General features: G+C 34.1%; 2 non-coding genes across 2 annotated transcripts; one reads left to right on the top strand and one right to left on the bottom strand.

Moving 5' to 3' along the window:
• Positions 1 to 278: 278 nt before the first annotated feature.
• Positions 279 to 352, bottom strand: TRNAM-CAU. Its single transcript has one exon. It is a non-coding gene; the product is annotated as a tRNA-Met (tRNA).
• Positions 353 to 8,590: 8,238 nt separating this feature from the next.
• On the top strand, positions 8,591 to 8,678 carry TRNAS-GGA. The gene has a single exon. It is a non-coding gene; the product is annotated as a tRNA-Ser (tRNA).
• The last annotated feature ends 13,994 nt before the right edge of the window (positions 8,679 to 22,672 follow it).

The following is a 22,672-nucleotide window of genomic DNA, read 5'->3' as shown; positions in this document are numbered from 1 at the left end:
CACGCTAAAAATATAATTACCTCGGCCCTATCCTATGATGAATTATTTCGGGTATCTCAATATCAAAGTGCCAAGGAGATGTAGGACACTTTACAAGTGACTCACGAGGGCACTAGCAAAGTCAAGCACGCCCGGCTAAACGTGCTAGCTTATGAATATGAATTATTTCGTGAATATTGCTCATCTNAGTAAGTCTATAAAATTTGATAGAGTTTACGGGGATAGTCTAGGTAGAGTATTTCCCTTTATTCTTGAACCTCCATTTTTGTCAAAAAATCTTGCGGAGACGGGATTTGAACCTGTGACCTCAAGGTTATGAGCCTTGCGAGCTACCAAACTGCTCTACCCCGCGATAAAGAGAAGAATTGACAACTAATGGACAGACGAAGATTGAAGGTACCCCTCCACCATATCTGTACAAATAGAATAAATCATTTATACAGAATGGTAAAGGGACCCTCCTATGATCGATGATCATAAAAATGAATAAGAAATGACGATAATTTTTTATCCTTACCAGCTCGATCTTGTTGCACCGGGTAACAAACATGCATGAACCATTTCACGAAGTATGTGTCCAGATAATCCAAAGTCTCGATAATTAGCTCTCGGTCTTCCGGTCGAAAAACAACGTCGATGAAGACGCGTAGGTGCACTATTACGGGGTAATGATTCTAACTTTCCATGAATTTCCCATTTATCAATTAACGACGGAACTTTGCTTATTTCTTTTTTTGAGGATCGGCGAATCAAATGATATTTTTGTTCCAATTTTTGCCTCTTCTTCTCCCTCTGAATCAAACTTTTCCTTGCCATAATGGTCCATTTCCTACGAATTTCACTGATACAAGTCCAATCCTAGATGTAGAAATATAAGAAGGTAGTCCCCCTCTCTTCTCCATAGAAAGAAAGGAAATAAGATTTTTTCGGATACCATGAAGAATTAAATTAACCAAATTTCCCCGATGTAGAGGCAATCAAGAAAGCTGCATAAGTAAATATATAACCTACAGAGAAGTGGGCTAATCCAACCAATCTTGCTTGCACAATAGAAAGAGCCANATGCAAGTAGAAGAGTCTATTCATGTTCATTTTGACGAATCTTCTCCAAAAGAGAAGAGAAAGGTATTTTCTGATGATATTTCAGGTACACTTGAAGAAGTGCAATCCAAGTACATGAATGAAATCCAAAAAGATGCAGAGCACATAGTAGAAGATCAACATAAGGATATGCCTATTGCATGGAAAGAAAGGAAATAAGATTTTTTCGGATACCATGAAGAATTAAATTAACCAAATTTCCCCGATGTAGAGGCAATCAAGAAAGCTGCATAAGTAAATATATAACCTACAGAGAAGTGGGCTAATCCAACCAATCTTGCTTGCACAATAGAAAGAGCCACCGGCTTATCTCTCCATCGAATCAAATTAGCCAAAGGTGTGCGTTCATGAGCCCATGCTAAAGTTTCAATCAATTCCTGCCAATACCCGCGCCAGGAGATTAAGAACATAAATCCAGTAGCCCAAACAAGATGTCCAAATAAGAACATCCACGCCCAGACCGATAAACTATTCATACCAAAGGGGTTATATCCATTGATAAGTTGTGAAGAATTTAACCATAGATAATCTCGTAACCATCCCATTAAATAGGTAGAAGATTCATTAAATTGTGAAACATTACCCTGCCATAGTGTAATGTGCTTCCAATGCCAATAAAAAGTAACCCACCCAATGGTATTTAACATCCAGAAAACTGCCAAATAAAATGCATCCCAAGCCGAAATATCACAAGTACCACCCCGTCCCGGACCATCGCAAGGAAAACTATAACCAAAATCCTTTTTATCTGGCATTAACTTGGAACCACGCGCATCCAAAGCACCTTTTACTAAGATCAATGTAGTTGTATGTAAACCTAGAGCAATAGCATGATGAACCAAGAAGTCTCCAGGCCCTATTGTTAAGAATAGAGAATTACTATTCTCATTAACAGCATTTAACCAACCAGGCAACCATATACTTCGCCCCGCATTGAAGGCCGGACTAGTCGTTGAAGATAAAAGTACATCGAACCCATAGGAAGTTTTACCATGAGCAGATTGTATCCATTGGGCAAATATGGGTTCGATCAAGATTTGTTTCTCTGGCGTGCCAAAAGCAAGCATGACATCATTATGGACATAAAGTCCCAAAGTATGGAATCCCAGAAAGAGGCTGGCCCAACTTAAATGGGATATGATAGCTTCCTTGTGGTCTAACATTCTTGCCAATACATTATCTGCATTCTGTTCTGGATTGTAATCTCGAATAAAAAAGATAGCTCCATGAGCAAAAGCTCCTGTCATAATGAATCCTGCGATGTATTGATGATGAGTATATAAGGCAGCTTGAGTAGTAAAGTCTTGCGCTATAAACGCATAAGCGGGTAAAGAGTACATGTGTTGAGCTACCAAAGAAGTAATAACCCCTAAAGAGGCTAGAGCAAGGCCCAGTTGAAAATGAATTGAATTATTGATTGTGTCATAAAGACCCCTATGTCCACGACCTAATCTACCCCCCGGAGGAATATGTGCTTCTAAAAGATCTTTTATACTGTGCCCAATCCCGAAGTTAGTTCTATACATATGACCAGCAATGAGAAAAAGAAATGCAATAGCTAAATGATGATGGGCAATATCGGTTAGCCATAAACTTTGCGTTTGCGGATGAAATCCCCCGAGAAGTGTTAAAATGGCAGTTCCCGCTCCTTGGGAGGTACCAAATAAATGACTACTCGAATCGGGGTTTTGAGCATAAAGATTCCACTGACCCGTAAAAAGTGGACCTAATCCTTCGGGGTGTGGCAATACACTTAAGAAATTATTCCATCGAACATATTCTCCCCTGGATCCCGGAATAGCGACATGGACTAAATGTCCTGTCCAAGCCAAGGAACTGACTCCGAATAGTCCTGATAAATGATGATTGAGGCGGGATTCGGCATTTTTAAACCACGAAACGCTCGGTTTCCATTTCGGTTGTAGGTGTAACCAGCCCGCTATTAAAGATATAGCAGAAAGAAATAATAGAAAAAGAGCTCCAGTATAAAGATCCCCATTAGTACGTAAACCAATGGTATACCACCACTGATAAACACCGGAATAGGCGATATTCACTGGGCCAAGAGCACCCCCTCGAGTAAAAGCTTCTACAGCCGGTTGACCAAAATGAGGATCCCAAATTGCATGAGCAATAGGTCTTACATGTAGAGGATCCTGTACCCATGCCTCAAAATTTCCTTGCCAAGCTACATGAAACAGATTCCCGGAAGTCCACAGAAAAATTATTGCTAATTGACCGAAATGAGAAGCAAAAATATTCTGATAAAGACGTTCCTCAGTAATATCATCATGACTCTCGAAGTCATGTGCGGTAGCAATACCAAACCAAATACGACGCGTAGTGGGGTCCTGAGCTAAGCCTTGGCTAAACCTTGGAAATCGTAATGCCATAATGCTTTTCAAATCCTCCTAGCCATTATCCTACTGCAATAATTCTTGCTAAGAAGAATGCCCATGTTGTGGCAATTCCACCCAGAAGGTAGTGGGTTACTCCTACAGCGCGTCCCTGTACAATGCTCAAGGCTCTAGGCTGAGTAGCAGGAGCAACTTTTAATTTATTATGAGCCCAAACGATAGATTCAATAAGTTCTTGCCAATAACCACGCCCGCTGAATAGAAACATTAAACTAAAAGCCCATACAAAATGGGCACCCAAGAAGAAAAGACCATATGCAGATAATGAAGAACCGTAAGACTGAATTACCTGGGATGCTTGCGCCCATAAGAAATCGCGGAGCCACCCATTAATGGTAATGGAACTCTGTGCAAAATTTCCTCCTGTGATATGAGTTACTACCCCTTGATCGCTTATACTACCCCAAACATCTGACTGCATTTTCCAACTGAAATGGAATATTACTACCGAAATTGCGTTGTACATCCAGAATAGCCCTAAGAAGACATGATCCCATGCGGATACTTGGCATGTCCCCCCTCTTCCAGGTCCATCACACGGGAAACGAAAACCAAGATTTGCTTTATCCGGTATCAATCGTGAACTACGAGCAAATAGAACACCCTTTAGGAGTATCAATACCGTCACATGAATTGTAAATGCATGAATATGATGGACTAAAAAATCTGCAGTTCCTAATGGAATAGGTAACAAAGCAACCTTGCCGCCCACTGCCACTAAATCACCCCCACCCCAAGTCAAACTGGTGCTTGTTGTTGCACCCGGGGCCGTTGTGCCCGGTGCTAAAGCGTGGGTATTTTGTATCCATTGAGCAAAGACAGGTTGTAATTGTATAGCGGTATCTGAAAACATATCTTGGGGGCGCCCTAAAGCGCTCATGGTATCATTATGAATATACAAACCAAAACTGTGAAAGCCTAAAAATATACATACCCAGTTGAGATGTGATATGATTGCATCGCGATGCCTAAGGACACGATCTAATAGATCGTTGTATCGGGTAGTTGGATCATAGTCTCTTACCATAAAAATGGCTGCATGCGCAGCAGCACCAACTATGAGAAATCCGCCAATCCACATATGATGTGTGAACAATGACAGTTGTGTACCATAGTCAGTAGCTAGGTATGGATAGGGAGGCATAGAATACATATGGTGAGCTACAACAATGGTCAAAGAGCCTAACATAGCTAGGTTAATAGATAATTGAGCATGCCATGATGTTGTTAGGATCTCATATAAACCTTTATGACCCTGGCCTGTAAATGGACCTTTATGGGCTTCTAAAATATCTTTTATACCATGACCAATACCCCAGTTAGTCCTATACATGTGACCCGCTATCAGGAAAAGAATTGCAATAGCTAAATGGTGGTGTGCAATATCGGTTAGCCATAGACCGCCAGTTACTGGATCTAATCCTCCACGAAAAGTAAGAAATTCTGCGTATTTTGACCAATTCAAGGTGAAAAAGGGGGTTGCTCCCTCGGCAAAACTGGGATAAAGTTGAGCCAAAAGATCTCGATTCAAGATAAATTCATGAGGAAGTGGGATCTCTTTGGGATCTACCCCAGCATTTAGAAATTGGTTAATCGGTAAAGATACATGTACTTGATGCCCCGCCCAAGAAAGAGACCCAAGTCCTAGTAACCCTGCCAAATGGTGATTCAACATAGATTCGACATCTTGGAACCAAGCCAATTTTGGAGCAGCTTTGTGATAATGAAACCAACCAGCAAAAAGCATTAAGGCTGCAAAGACCAATGCACCAATTGCAGTACAATAGAGTTGTAATTCACTAGTTATTCCAGATGCTCGCCAAATCTGAAAAAAACCAGAGGTTATTTGTATTCCTCGGAAACCCCCGCCTACATCACCATTCAATATTTCTTGGCCCACTATTGGCCAAACCACCTGGGCACTAGGTCCAATGTGAGTAGGATCACTTAGCCATGCTTCATAATTGGAAAAACGAGCACCATGGAAATACATTCCACTCAACCAAAGAAAGATGATGGAGAGTTGGCCGAAATGGGCACTAAATACTTTTCGGGAAATCTCCTCCAAATCACTAGTATGGCTATCGAAATCATGAGCATCAGCATGTAGGTTCCAGATCCAAGTAGTAGTATCAGGTCCCTTAGCTATTGTTCTTGAGAAATGACCGGGTTTTGCCCATTCCTCGAAAGAAGTTTTTATGGGATCCCTATCTACCAAAATTTTGACTTCTGGTTCCGGCGAACGAATAATCATTGAGTCCTCCTCTTTCCGGACAACACATACAAAGAGACCCGCCAACATAAAACATAATTAGTGAACTTATGAGAGATGTTTATATTGAGTTTCTTTCTCTTTTATCTCCCATCTATCTATAATCTATTCTATATTTTCTTTAATCTATTTTCTTTAGTTCTTCACTAGAACAATTATGATCTAGAAGTCAATCCGAGGCAAGTGTTCGGATCTATTATGACATAGCAGTGAGGCGCTCAATGGACCTTTTTTAATCTTCTAAAACATTTTCTGAGTTTTGAATTGAAGTTAAATAGTTTTTTTGTGCAACCTAGCTAGCGTATTCAGATTTTAATTATAGAAAGTTCCTAGATACAACTTTTTTCACTTTCGGTCTTACTTAGAAGGGATATAATGAAATTCTTTGATGAGTTCTTCCTCGATAAACGATATTTTTTATTTGACTGATGGGGACAACAAACAATAAATTATAACAAATTAAATATATAATAAATAGATCAAATATCAAAATAGAATAGATAAAACGAAATATAAAAAATAGAAATAATAAACAGAGTGTTCTTATTCAAAACGTCCTGTGATCTTCAACCAATTCTGTGCTTCAATATAATTACCAGGGGTAAGGGCTATAGCTTGTTTCCAATATTCAGCGGCCTGATCAAACCAAGCCTCCGCAATTTCCGAATATCCCTGTCGAATGGCCTGTTCTCCGCGGTCGGAATAGGTGAGTAAATTCCTTCCCTTAGAACCGTACTTGAGAGTTTCCTGCCTCATACGGCTCAGCAAGTCAATTTTCGGTGTTCCATTTTTTTTCTGGAGTTAACCAAAAGAAAAGAGGTTAATTACATGAGTTTCAAACTTCAACTTGGATTAATATTACTAACGAAGAATTTCATTCCCTTTTTATAGTTTTATCTTTTCTCCTACCTTCAGAAGAATAAAGCATCGGCATTAACACTCTGATTATAATTTTCTCAAAGGTAACTATCTCGATTTCATATATGATATATAAAAATATATGATATATCAATTGCTATAGAATCTTTGAGAAAGTTTTTTCTTGATAAGAAAGAAAAAACTTACTATCTTGGGGATCTGATACTACACCGCTGCTCAAAACCCTAGGGGATCTACTTTATTACATAAGTAGATTCCTAACTTTTCTATCATGATATAAGTAAGCAGTTCTTATTTTATTGGTCCAAAACCTCGCTAATGCATCTTTACGGTGCTTCCTCTATCAATTAGATCTTTATCCATAGAAAAAAGTATCTAGGCATATATATTTCTTCATATTTCGACTTCTATGAAGTTTTTTTCTTTGCTACAGCTGATAAAAATCGTTGTCGTTGTTTTGTACGATATATATGTAGAAAGCCTATTTTTTCGTATTTCTTAGCGGATTTGCTTGTTTTTTTTCTTTCTATAGTGGAGATAGTCGCACGTAATGACAGATCACGGCCATATTATTAAAAGCTTGGGGTAAGAAGGGGTTTCGTTCGAGTGCCCTAAAATAATATTCCAAAGCTTTCGTATGTTCTCCGTTACTTGTGTGGATAAGGCCTATGTTATAAAGTATATAACTTCGATCATAGGGATCAATTTCCAGTCGCATAGCCTCATAATAATTCTGTAAAGCTTCCGCATAATTTCCTTCCGATTGAGCCGACATCCGTTACGGTCGTCATTCAGTTCAAAGAATCTCCGTTCCAGAACCGTACGTAAGATTTTCATCTCATACGGCTCCTCCTTTATGTGTATAATGATAAAAAAATACATAGAATCAAAAAAGATTGCAGTATTCTCATTATCAAGTGAGCGGGGCTAGTGTTTTTACAAGAAATCTCTAGCCAACCTTACTGTAAAAGATCTGTTCTTAACATCAAGTATGTTGGTACTGGATAAGAAAGGGTAACTCCAACAATTTATTTGTCCTCAACGCCGCTTAATTTCTTGGAATTAGTCACTTCAACAGTCTTGGATGGTTATACGGGTATCCAAAATAAGAACGAGATGGATGTTTGTTGTCCCAACCATTCTTTTGTTAGTTCCGATCCCGCAAGGAAAGATATTTTAGTTTTACAAAGTTTTCTTTCGTGTTGTTGATTCCTAAGCGTAGTGCTTCTTCCGCCAGGCCGCCTATTAGTACTAGTGGAGTAGGGTTGACCTAACTCCATTAGGTATAGGTATAACCTTTCGCTTAATACTATAAACCTAAAATGGAAGTATATGAGGCTGCATTAATCGGGGATACACGACAGAAGGATTTAATTGTTTTATTTACAAACTTCACCTTCAGCAAGCGTAGGTTTTTTCAATTTTTTTCTTTCTTTCTCTCCGAAAAATGTGTCTTTTTTCCTAAGACTGGGATCGCTAAATGTAAATAAAAAAAAAAAAGAGAATCAAATCGCACCATCTCTGTAATAAGTGAATGCCTCTTTTTCTCCTGAAGTTGTCGGAATTATTCGTAATAAGATATTGGCTACAATTGAAAAGGTCTTATCAATAAAATTTCCATTTATCCGAGATCTGGGCATAGGTAGCAATCCATTCTATAATTTACTTTTTTATCGCGCGAGAAAAGAAAATAATCCCACAAACAAAGGAATTGTAAATACTGTACGAAATAACGTAAAAACAGACTCATTAATAAAAAAATGGGTTTATCCTACAGCTTCGAAGAATATTTTTTTTGCTAATTTTTTTTCTATTTTTTTAGTTCGAATTGATTGTATGCGCCTCTATGCAACAAAATGGGAATATGAATGATTCACTATTCACCCGGTTTCTGGGTCATAATCATTATATTATGTAGGAGGGAAAGATGGCCGAGTGGTTCAAGGCGTAGCATTGGAACTGCTATGTAGGCTTTTTGTTTACCGAGGGTTCGAATCCCTCTCTTTCCGTTTCCATTGATTATTTGGTATTTTTTTCTTTTGACCTTATGGAGCTTCTTTTGTTTGATTTTTTTTACTTACTCTTTTATTTACTAGTTTAAAATGTACAATAGATAAAACCCTAATAAAAAAATATTTTTAAATCCACAGATCCAGCACAAGCAAGAAAAACAAAACACAGAAAACCAAAAATATTTTTTTTATTCTTCACGTCCTGGATTACGTCCAGGGTCATTAGATAGGAATCCGAAGATGAAAAGAGAAACAAAGAATATAACTACCGTATAAACAAATAGTTTTAGAGTAAGCATTACAAAATCTCCAAGAATAATAAAAAAAAAAAAAACGACAGAGAAAGAGAATAGATTCTCTTATATTACACATTAAGTTTCTTCTAAGATAAGAAAGAAAGTGTTTTCGAGGAAATAGCAAAAATTAGAAAATTTATTTGTAGTAAGAGTAGATCCCTTTATTACTATTACCAAAAATTTTATTTCATATCCACAATCTAGGTATTAGTGGCGGACTCAAATCGAATAAAATAATCGTAATAATAAAATCAGATTGGGATTTCTCAATAGAAAAAACGTAAGAATCGGGAAATAATGAGATGGTCCAGATTTTTCTTGTCTATCGCAAAATCTCAATATCAATATTTGAATCGAGGATTCACGCTGTAAGACTTATCTGATCTTATAAATTTTAAAAATGTTCAAATTCTTGTTTTCCAATAAATAAAATTCTTAATTTTTTTTTGTTAGGACATTATTCAAATTAAAGATCTCATCGAAAACTTACAGCAGCTTGCCAAACAAAAGCTAAGAGAAAAAAAAATAGAGGTATTACTGGCATAATATCGACAATTGGATTTAAAAAAGCGTAGGCTTCGGGTAATTTCGCCAAGAAAAAACTACTTGAATAAAAGGTAGAGTGAATACAAATACAGACCAAACTAAAGATATTAAGCATAACAAACATTTTGTTCTTTAAGAAAATTCATTGTATTTTTTATTTTTTATAGAATTCTTATTTTTATTGTATTAGATAGATATGAATATATTATATATATGTATAATTTTATTTTTATTATAATTTTTAGATATTAATTAATAGTAATAAATTAGGAAGACTAAAAAAAAATAAGTCAAATAAGGTCAGACCCCCCAAAAAAAAAGACTTCTTTGATTTGAACTTAGCCAGTTAAAACGAAAAATCTTTTCATTCTGAAATAAAAAAATTGAAGAAATCGAATCATACTTTCATACAATATCTTAATTGAATTCTATGTAATGATCAATTCAATAATTTCAGTTTAATTCAAATTCTACATCTACGCATATTAAAATCCTAGCAACAATTTTTTATTCCATTTCTAGAGATATTTTTGAACTGGAATTGACGAACAACCAATACTAATAATAGTGTTTATTAGTGTCGAATCGAAAATGGGGCGTGGCCAAGCGGTAAGGCAACGGGTTTTGGTCCCGCTATTCGGAGGTTCGAATCCTTCCGTCCCAGCGCACATTCAGTCATGATGGCTATCCTATTTGAATCAAAATTGTTGAATACAAATTGTATATCAGAATAAAGATTAGCCCTTTCTATTTTATTGTTTTTATTGTAATCACGGTGGATAATTGTATAATATAAAAAAATTTATTTTATTTATTTTATAATATATTAATAAAAATCGATTTCTTATTATTATATATATATTTTTCTCTTTTTAAAGAAATGAATTTTGACTATTTGACAAAGCATCCAAATAGAATATAAAATCTATTCATACAATAACAATATCGAATTAATTTGAAATTTTTTCGACTTCGTGTTATGTTATTACTTTAGAAATTGCCCATTCATATCGAAGGAAAACTTAGAAGTAAAAAGGATAGATTATAACGATGCGATGTGGTAAAAAAAAAAAAGCAACGTGCGGCTTGAAAGACATGATTAGATTAGCTGTGGATTCTTACATCCGCTATTTTTTTTATAGGATATAGAAATTGGGGTGCTCTTGGCTCGACATTATTTGTTCTGTTCCACTGGAACTCGTTGTTTGGGGAACGGGAGAGGGATTGATGATGTAAATAGTACATGATGGAGCTCGAGTTGATTCATTTATAAGGGACAAGTATCTAAGGTTAGTGAAGATTAATAAGTTAGAACAACTTCGTAAGTATATTTTTGAGAGAGAAATCGAAAGGATCCAATTCGCGCGAGGTTAAAAAAAAGTGAAATTTGTTGTAATTGGTAAAACTATACCCAATGGTTCAAGGAAAAGCTAAAGGATCCTGGAACAAGTAAATACCATTTTCAAATTGTCTCAACAATTCGAATTTTATTAGAATGACGAAAAAATAGATTCTGAAGACAGACAGGAAAAGGGGGTAGAGACCGCTCAATAAATGAAATACCTAGGGGTTTTGTTTTCCTTTGAGTTATTTGAGAATTATTTCATTTGAGTTATGAGGTTGCGAATACGAAGAGTTCTTTTTTTCTCGAGCCGTACGAGGAGAAAACTTCTTATACGTTTCTAGGGGGTGTGTATTATTCATCTATATCTATCCCAATGAGCCATTTATCGAATCGTTGCAATTGATGTTCGATCCCGAAGAGAGGGAAGAGATCTTCGGAAAAAGGGGATTTTTATGATCCACTAAAGAATAAAATCTATTTAAATATTCCTGTTATTCTTTATTTCCTTGAACAAGGCGCTCAACCTACAGGAGCTGTTCAGGATATTTCAAAAAAGGCAGGTGTTTTTATGGAACTTTCCCCTAATCAACAAAACAAATTCAATTAATGAAATAAAAAAAAAAGAGGGTGTGGATGACTTGTATATAGATTTATAGAATTCTTTTCTCTTTTATACCCCTCCCGTTCTCTTGTTCTATTGATACCTACTTTTTTTCTTTCTTATTATTTTGTTGACATAGAATGCTATTTTCTATAGCCACAAAAATGGATTTTTATCGATCTTCAAAATGAACATAAAATAATCCAATAGGGATAAAAATAGAAGATATAGGAAAAAAAACAAATGAATAATGACTAAATGAAATAATCAAATTTTGTCTATAAATACATTACCCCCGAATGGGGTGACTTTTTTGTAGTAAATAAACGAAACGAGATAAAATATTTATATGATTTTTCATCGAATGACTATTCATCTATTGTATTTTCATGGAAATAGAGGAAAAAAACTTTATGGAAAAAGGGTGGGTCAACTCTAACTCTATGTTGTTAAATAGGGACGAGGGGGGGCTAAGTAAATCAACGAATCCTTTTGGTCCTATTGAAAATACCGGTGACAAAATTTTAACGGATATTATGGATAAAAACATTCATAATTGGAATGATAGTGACAATTCTAGTTGTAGTAATGTTGATTATTTAATCGGTGTCAGGAACATCCGGAATTTCCTATCTGATAAAACTTGTTTAGTTAGGGATAGTAAAAGGAACAGTTTTTCCAGATATTTTGATATTGAGAATCAAATTTTAGAGATTGACAATGAGAATTCTTTTCTAAGTGAACAAAAAAGTTTTTTTTATAGTTATCAAAATTCTAGCTATCTGAATAATGTCTCTAAGATTGATTCCATGTATGATAATAAATCTAGTTGGAATAATATTATTAATAGTTGCATTGAGAGTTATCTTCGTTCTCGAATCTCTATTGATAGTTACTTTTTAGGTGATAGTGACAAAAACAATGACAGTTACTTTTCTAGTTACAAGGGTATAAGTTGGAGTGAAAGCGAGAGTTCTAGTATAATAACTAGCACGAATGATACAAATGATAGTGATTTAACTATAAGAGAAAGTTCTAATGATCTCGATGAAACTCAAAAATACAAGCATTTGTGGGTTGAATGCGAAAATTGTTATGGATTAAATTATAAAAAATTTTTTAAATCAAAAATGAATATTTGTGAACACTGCGGATATCATTTGAAAATGAGCAGTTCGGATAGAATCGAACTTTTGATTGATTCAGGTACTTGGAATCCTATGGATGAAGACATGGTCTCTCTGGACCCCATTGAATTTCATTCGGAAGAGGAACCTTATAAAGATCGTATTGACTCTTATCAAAGAAAGATAGGATTAACTGAGGCTGTTCAAACAGGCACAGGTCAACTAAACGGTATTCCCGTAGCAATTGGGATTATGGATTTTCAGTTTATGGGGGGTAGTATGGGATCCGTAGTAGGTGAGAAAATCACCCGTTTGGTTGAATATGCTACCAATCAACTTTTACCTCTTATTTTAGTATGTGCATCCGGAGGGGCACGTATGCAAGAAGGAAGTCTGAGCTTGATGCAAATGGCTAAAATATCTTCTGCTTTATATAATTATCAAACAACTATAAAGTTATTCTATGTATCGATCCTTACATCTCCTACTACTGGTGGGGTGACAGCGAGTTTTGGCATGTTGGGGGATATCATTATTGCTGAACCCAATGCTTATATTGCATTTGCAGGTAAACGAGTAATTGAACAAACGTTGAATAAGACAGTACCCGAAGGTTCACAAGCGGCTGAATATTTATTCCATAAGGGCTTATTTGATTCAATCATACCGCGTAATCCTTTAAAGCAGGTTCTGAGTGAGTTATTTCATCTCCACGGTTTCTTTCCTTTGACTCAAAATTAAAAATCAACAAGCAGGGCCTTAAATTATTTTTTAATTCTTTTGTTTATTATATTCTAGACTCATTATATATATACTAATATATATATTAGTATATATAAGTATATATATAAGTATATTCACTTACTTAGCTATATTTAATATTTCAAATATACTTATACTTAAATATACTTATACTAAGTATATTTGAGTATAAGTGATTATAGACTATCTTTATAAGAATAAGAATATAAGATTAATAAAAATATGAAATTACAAAAATTTTTTCTATAACAATAAACAAAATACCAGGTACAAATATTAAATCGAGGTACCCATTCTATGATTAATTTACCCTCCATTTTAGTGCCTTTAGTGGGCCTAGTATTTCCAGCAATTGCAATGGCTTCTTTATTTCTTCATGTTCAAAAAAACAAGATTTTTTAGATACACGGGCAATAGGGAAAATCTCATATATTTTTTTTAGCTCTGGAAGCAATTTGATGAATTACTCCTAAAGGTTTACATGAAAATAGTGTGCTAGTTGATGAAAGTTATTTTGGAAACAAAAAAAGTAAAGTCAAATTCATTTTCATTTGCTTGGGTTATTTATTCTACCAATTCCAATAAAATCGAACTTAATCTAATATGAGTTGGCGATCAGAACGTATATGGATAGAACTTATAAGGGGGTCTCGAAAAACAAGTAATTTCTGCTGGGCCTTTATCCTTTTTTTAGGTTCATTAGGGTTCTTATTGGTTGGAACTTCCAGTTATCTTGGTAGGAATTTGTTATCTTTATTTCCGTCTGATCAAATTCTTTTTTTTCCACAAGGGATCGTGATGTCTTTCTATGGAATCGCAGGTCTCTTTTTTAGTTCTTATTTGTGGTGTACAATTTCGTGGAATGTCGGTAGTGGTTATGATCGATTCGATAGAAAAGAGGGAATAGTGTGTATTTTTCGTTGGGGATTTCCCGGAAAAAATCGTCGTATTTTTCTCCGATTCCTTATGAAAGATATTCAGTCCATTAGAATAGAAGTTAAAGAGGGTATTTATACCCGTCGTGTCCTTTATATGGAAATCATAGGACAGGGTGCCATTCCCTTGACTCGGATTGACGAGAATTTGACTCCACGAGAAATTGAACAACAAGCTGCAGAATTGGCCTATTTCTTGCGCGTCCCAATTGAAGTATTTTGAAAAAAAAAAAATTCTATATAAAAGGGGCCTTCTTTGGTTTAGAAATCTGACTAATATTCATTACACGAAGTGCTCTTTCGTGTTGTATTCATCAAAAGGGGCAATTGCTTCGAATCTTAACAATTGCTATCTTTTGAAACAATATTTTTATCTTCATTCGAATTACAAATAAAAAAAAACGAGGTAATGTATTTAATTTATATTATATATATGGGCTCTATGACTTGTAATAGAACTTACGCTTGATAGAAATATTATTATCATATAGAGTTTGACGGATGAGGTGAAGATGAGTTCATTAAAGACGAAAAATGGCAAAAAATAAAGCATTAATTCCCCTTCTATATCTTACATCTATCGTTTTTTTGCCCTGGTGCATCTCTTTCATATTTAATAAAATTATGGAATCTTGGATTACTAATTGGTGGAATACTAGGCAATCTGAAAATTTCTTGAATATCATTCAAGAAAAGAGTATTCTAAAAAAATTAATAGAATTCGAGGAACTGTTTCTCTTGGATGAAATGCTAAAGGAATACCCGGAAACACGTCTACAAAACCTTCGTACCGCAATCTATAAAGAAACCATCCAATTGATCAAGACGCACAACGAAGATCGTATCCATACGATTTTGCACTTCTCGACAAATATAATCTGTTTCGTTATTCTAAGTGGTTATTCTATTCTAGGTAATCAAGAACTTATTATTCTGAATTCTTGGGTTCAAGAATTCTTATATAACTTAAGTGACACAATAAAAGCTTTTTCGATTCTTTTATTAACTGATTTATGTATAGGATTCCATTCGACCCATGGTTGGGAACTAATGATTGGTTCTGTCTATAAAGATTTTGGCTTTGCTCAGAATGATCAAATTATATCTGGTCTTGTTTCCACTTTTCCAGTAATTTTAGATACAGTTTTAAAATATTTTATTTTCCGTTATTTAAATCGAGTATCTCCGTCACTTGTAGTGATTTATCACTCAATGAATGACTGAAAAAACGATCCACTAATACAATTTTAAAGTTTGTTATTTTGTATCAAAGCTAAATTGACTTATTCTTATTCCAGGAAAATTTTTTCAGTAAATAGCAGAATCATGGACAGGGAACTATGCCAGTGACCTACCTAATTTTATTGTAGAAATTTTCAGGATCAATGATTGGACCATGCAAACTAGAAATGCCTTCTCTTGGATAAAGGAAGAAATTATTCGATCAATTTCCGTATCGCTCATGATATATATAATAACTCGAGCACCTATTTCAAATGCATATCCCATTTTTGCACAGCAGGGTTATGAAAATCCGCGAGAAGCAACTGGCCGTATTGTATGTGCCAATTGCCATTTAGCTAATAAAGCCGTGGATATTGAGGTTCCACAAGCGATACTTCCTGATACTGTATTTGAAGCGGTTGTTCGAATTCCTTATGATATGCAAGTGAAACAGGTTCTTGCTAATGGTAAAAAGGGGGCTTTGAATGTAGGGGCTGTTCTTATTTTACCGGAGGGTTTTGAATTGGCCCCACCCGATCGTATTTCTCCCGAGATTAAAGAAAAGATAGGTAATCTGTCTTTTCAAAGCTACCGTCCCACAAAAAAAAATATTCTTGTGATAGGCCCTGTTCCCGGTCAGAAATATAGTGAAATAACCTTTCCTATTCTTTCCCCAGATCCTGCTACTAAGAGAGATGTTCACTTCTTAAAATATCCTATATATGTAGGCGGGAACAGGGGGAGGGGTCAGATTTATCCCGATGGGAGCAAGAGTAATAATAATGTTTATAATGCTACAGCAGCTGGTATAGTAAACAAAATCATACGAAAAGAAAAGGGCGGATACGAAATAATTATAGTGGATGCATCAGATGGGCGTGACGTAATTGATATTATACCTCCAGGACCAGAACTCCTTGTTTCAGAAGGTGAACCTATCAAACTCGATCAACCTTTAACGAGTAATCCTAATGTGGGTGGATTTGGTCAGGGGGATGCGGAAATAGTACTTCAAGATCCATTACGTGTCCAAGGTCTCTTGTTCTTCTTGGCATCTATTACTTTGGCACAAATTTTTTTGGTTCTTAAAAAGAAACAATTTGAGAAGGTTCAATTGTCTGAAATGAATTTCTAGGTCCGCGGATTTATCAGCATATTACGCTCGTCAAAATAACTCAATTTTTTTTTTATAAATTTTTGAATTCTATTCTGTATAATCAAAAAATTATGAAAAGTCCTTTCTTTGTGCTGCTTTCTAGTCTTTTTCTACGATATTTAGAGAATTCCTTATACCGCACTATTTGACTTTGTTGTTTCTTTTTTTTTCAACCCCAAAAAATGAGAACGGTATTATTATATTAGGGTCACTGTTTTCAGATTTCAATGTCCTAGAATAGAAATCTATTAATAGATTTCTATTCTAATATACGAAAATTCGGCTCGATAAAAAATAAATAAATAGGCAGAGCATATTAAGCACAGTAGAATTCGAAATGGGGAAAACGGGATTCTAGGAGGGATTATTTTTCTTTTCCTAGAGTCCGTCCGATTCATTCTTGCTTGTATCGAAATATTCTACAAAATTTTAAGAAAATAATACTTCTGGATCCCCTTCCTAAAAGAATCCTATTCTTAGTTTCGATTTTTTCCAACTTAGAACTTTTATGTTTATGACATATAATATGTGGTGGAGTAGTGGACAAACACAAAAAAGAGAGGGAATTTTATTGACCAAATACAAAACGTCTTCAATTAACTTGTTTAGAAAAAAGAATTCAATCATGATTCGATACTATTAGATACTAAAATAAAATCGATTTAGAGTAAGATTCGATTAGGATACTTAAGAAAGGTTAGGTTCACATGATATTTGATCGATAAATATATAGAATATAATTAAGAATGTATTCCAATATAATACAATAGAATTCATTATATTTATATTGCACCACCCAGAAAAAGTAAATCAAGCGATTCCTTTTATTCTTTCTTTTTTTTTACTTTATCTTTCTTTCAATTTTAAATAAAAAGTATTGACAGATATTATTCCGTAAAAGATGTTTTGAATCAATTAATGAAGTTGATTTTTCAAAAACATCATCAAAAACAATGAAATAAATGGAGTTTTTTTTTTAATCGCAAAAAGCAATCTAATATCTAGTGAGTCATTTGTACGAACAAAAAATATTTTAATTATTAAGAACTCAACGGGACCCCCTCGAATTTGTCAAAGAAAGGGTGGATCCCTGTTGAGTTCTTACACTTTCATTTCGAAAACTCAATTCATCCAATTACTACAGGGATGAGCCCAATCCGGAATATGAACCATAAAAGAAAATACCAATTAAACCGATCACAGCAATACCAGTTACAGTACCTATTATCCAAAGAGGAATCCTTCCAGTAGTATCGGCCATTTATCCCACTTTCCTCCACATTTTATTAAGTAGTCATGCTAGAGACATAAACAGTCATAGATAATTATGAAATGATATCTTTCCGACTGGGATAAGATAATTCTTACTATTTCCTTTTCTTCTATTAATTGAAGAAATAATTTGAAAATAAAACAGCAAGTACAAAAATTAGTAATAAACCCCAGTAGAGACTGGTACGATTCAATTCAACATTTTGTTCGTTTGGGTTTGATTGTGTCGTAGCTCTATAATTCGGATTAGGTTTATCGTTGGATGAACTGCATTGCTGATATTGATCCCAAAAAAGAAACGGTGGGTACCGCTAGTCCGTGAACAGCCAACCATCGTACTGTAAAAATTGGATAGGTCCTATCTATGGTCATTTGAGCCTCCTAAAAAGATCTACTAAATTCATCGAGTTGTTCCAAAGGATCAAAACGGCCGGTTATTAATGGAATTCCTTGTCGGCTCTCTGTAAAATACTCGTTTGGGCGGGGACTTCCAAATACATCGTAAGCTAAACCCGTGCTGACAAATAGCCACCCCGCAATGAATAGGGAGGGTATAGTAATGCTATGAATAATCCAGTATCGAATACTGGTAATAATATCAGCAAAAGAACGTTCTCCTGTGCTTCCAGACATGTCGAACTCCACATATTCTTGTACAGTAAAAAGGGGGTCGATTCCATAAAAGATGAAATCTAGGCTTATTGGAAGAGTGATGTAAAGACATATTTTTGAATGCATGATTATATGTAATGCAGTGTTTTGTTTATTTCTTGGCGTTGTAATGATGATATATGAATGTGACTAAGTATAATTATGCTTTAATGTATGTATATCATGTATGATATGAGCACTATATTTTTTTTTTGAATGGAATGAGGAGTAAGACCCGTGCACAAATGTTCTAATGCATCACTTATGGTTCAATTTGTTTTTTTTATCTTGTGTATGAAATTCATCAAATTTTGTAGACTCGACTGAAGTGGTCATTGTTGTCTCCTGTTGAGTGGCATCATAACTTTTCACTCATCCCTATCTGCCCCAGTTTACTTGAAGATGTCTTTCCGTTAAGGCGATCCATAAACTTGCCCCGATATGGCCTTGAGGATCATGACTAAACCTAACTATTTTGCTCCATTGTAGGCTTGCATATAATTTTTCTTGAAACTATTGATACTTTTCGTAACAAGAAAATTTTTCTCAGTGTGCCTGTTATGAACTCTTATCTTCATTCAGGAAACTTCAACTTAGATTCTCCAACAAGTTGCCCCAGTTTGGGTGATTGATGATATGCTGTAACAAGTCTTCAACTTGGGGTGTTCATTTAATTTTTCCTAATTTTTGCCCAGAATACCATATGTAGGCATCTGTCGGGAATCCTCTCATTTTATAACGATCTCAAATCGTCTTTGTAGGTTTTCGACTTAGGACCACTCACCTTTTTCTAGGTTGCCCATGAGGGTTTTCAACCCAACACTCTTGTTTTTTTTTTGTGACTCTTTCTTTGAACACCCTTAGATGTCTTGACTCGATGGGAAGTAGAAGCCTTGAACGATGAGTCATTCTTTCTTCAATATGCTTGAAAATCGAAGATTTTTCTTGTGTTTGATTGAGAGATTTTAACTTCTTGTGATTGATTGTACTAATACAATCATGAGAAGTTAATTCGGCATTGCTCCATATTTGGGCTCTTTTTAAATTTTCACAAGAAAATGGGATCAACCCAAAAATTGCGCACATCTTAGGCAAATAAGTCTTCAACAAGGTCTTTTTAAGCTCGTATCGTGGCTAGGCTAAGGGCTTTCAAGAAAAGGATATAAGACTCAAAATTTGTGTTTCCCATACCCACCACCACTCACCTTTCTTCTTTATCCTATTTTCAACATTTTTCAAACATGTCATTCAACTATTGAGAGAATTTTTGAGGTTTTGATAAGGATGGCCTATGATTAAGGCGATAATTTTTCATTAAGGGTTCCTTTTGTGATCTTGATATTGCACTTTTGCCCTAACTTTTGCCTGAGATATTAATTGAGGATTCTCAGCGGGCTTTTTTTTTGTTTTTTGTTTTGGCGAGGAACGTTCTTTGTATTTTCTCATCCCTCTGTCGCATGATTGATGTAAAAGAATATTTTTCTTTAATTAATGAATGTCAAGGAAAACTGTTGAAAAGCTACCCTCCCCGGGCTATTGACATATTGAGGGTTATTCAAAAATTATCTCCATTCATGATGTCTGGGCTCAAATTGGGTGACTATGGATATCTCCATGGTGTTTAGGAATTACAAAAAATGCCTTGTGTCATTAGAAAAATTTGCTTGAAGATGTACATCATCTTTTTTGTTCTTACATTTGCATCATCCTCCATTTTATTTTACTATAAATCAAATATCTCACAGTAATGCATAGATTAATTTTATTTGAGTTTATTCGGTTATATGTTCTTTGGATAAATATGGTAGTGAAGTGAGTACGGTGAGGTATAAGATGGTGAAATTTGCATGATCAATATATCATTATATACTTGTTAAAAAGATATGCATCTGAAAATAGATCTTTCTGAGTGAATACTTGAATGGTTTAACCTTGACTGTGATCCACAGGTGGAGAGAAGTTTACGGATTGGTCTCCAACTTTGCTGGGGTTGAAGATAATGCACTATCGAGTATGGACTCAACCACAAACTAGGAGTTCTTTATCTTCTTGAATGTCTCCAGTTTCAATATTGATGGCTTTCAGTCGAGTCTAACAAACTTGTTCTTAAAATCAATATTCCATTTATGAGTGTCCTTAGCATTGGGATCATGAAATGCGTGCAAAAAAAAAAACACTTCTTATTGATGCATGAAGTGAATTTCTATCATTTACATGAATTGAGATGTAACCTATAACTTAAAATGATGCATTAGATGTGAGAATGCATGTAATTTTATTTTTTCTTGAATGAATGAGATTGCTGGATAATGCAATTTATGATATGTACGACTTTGAATGCATGAGGTTATGATATATAAGAAGATGTATGACATTTTTTATTTTTATTTTTATGATGATGAATGAAGATTTAAAAATTGGTTAATGAAATGATACAATCTTTGAATGAAGTCTTTTTTATGAATGAATGTATAAATAAATATGGGTATGAATGATGCACTTTCCATGAATGAATGAATGCATGTTTTCTCTTTTTGGATAATTTATTTTTATTTTTTTTACAAACGTATGAATGAATGTAACATTTATTTATTTATTATTATTTTTGATAAATGTATGCATAATTGATGTATGTATAAGTAATGTGTTTCTTTTTTTAAATTGCATGTATACATGAGTGAATGAATACTTAATAATTTTTTTATGAATGAATGTCTAAGTCAATGAATGATTATTTTTCTTTCTGAATACATGAATGAATGTTGTTTAGAATGATTGACTGAATGAAAAAAATTAGATGAATGTATGACATTTTTTATATGAATAATGTATGCATGAATAATTAAATGAATGAATAAATACATAAGTTACTTAATGAAGATTTTTTTTGTAATGAACGAATGAATAAGTCAATCAAATTTTTTATTTTTGAATGAATGGATGAATTTTTATTTTTGATTACATGGATGAATGAATGTGTGATTAATATATTTTTTTCTGAAGGTATGAAGGTAAAAGTAGATGAGTATTTAAATGATATATTTTTCTTTTTTATTTACTTTGAATGCATGAATGAGTAATGAGTCGATGAGGGAATAAAAGTTTGAGTTATTTGTATATTGTTTTTACATGAACGAATGTATGAATTATTATTTTTTTGATGCATGAGTGAATGGATGAATATGTGAAATAATAAGATAATGTATGAATGATTTAATTTTTTATTATATTTTAAAAAGTATTTGTTGTCATGTTTATAAAAATGTTCCAAAAAATTTATTAGTCACTTCCTATTATTTATAGAAGAGAATTTTTAGAAGTTATCGAGTTGTGCATTAATATTATGTTTGACTTTGGGAATAATATGGTCCCAAAAGTATTTTAGACAGTTGTTTTGGATTAGATAGAATGTGAAAACCTAGCAAACAATAATGTTGCTAGATCGAAATAGGAAAAAAACTTCTATAACCAATATTATATGTTTTCATTTCCACGAATAAAAACAACTAGCTCATGATAAATTAAGTTAACAAAACGTTATAGGATTATATGAGGTGTTTGTTTCTCATTGGTGGCAAATATATGACATTGATAGTGGATATACAAGGTATATGTCCATCAGAATGATACAAGATTACTTTTTATTCCTCTTCAACCTTAAAGAAAAGACACGAGATTTCATTTAATTAGATTTTGTTTTGTTTGTGTGGAATACATATATTGTTTCCAAAACCTAATGTTGAAAGACTGATTTATCTTAATGGTCAAAATTATTTATTTAATGGTACTACTTTATGATTTCCTTTCATACATAATTGTGAAATGAAATATTTTCATAAGTTTATATACCTGAATTTTAATGGTAATCCTATGCACATTAGTTTTTTTTCTTATGGTATTCACATGTCTGGATTTTATGCAATCGAGAATGCAGACTTACATAGTTCTTGGTAGAAAATTGTTTGATTGATTGAGTGTATTTTAATTGTTTTAAAAACATAAATGATATATCAAGAATGTTTGAATGATGATTTGTGGAAAAGAAGTGAGTACCCATGGCCTTTCCTTCATCCTTG

The sequence above is a fragment of the Lupinus angustifolius genome, unplaced genomic scaffold, assembly GCF_001865875.1.
Source record: "Lupinus angustifolius cultivar Tanjil unplaced genomic scaffold, LupAngTanjil_v1.0 Scaffold_1_549, whole genome shotgun sequence".
NCBI lineage: Eukaryota > Viridiplantae > Streptophyta > Magnoliopsida > Fabales > Fabaceae > Lupinus > Lupinus angustifolius.
Note: the sequence above shows the minus strand (reverse complement) of the source record. Positions and strands in the feature narration are given on the sequence as shown.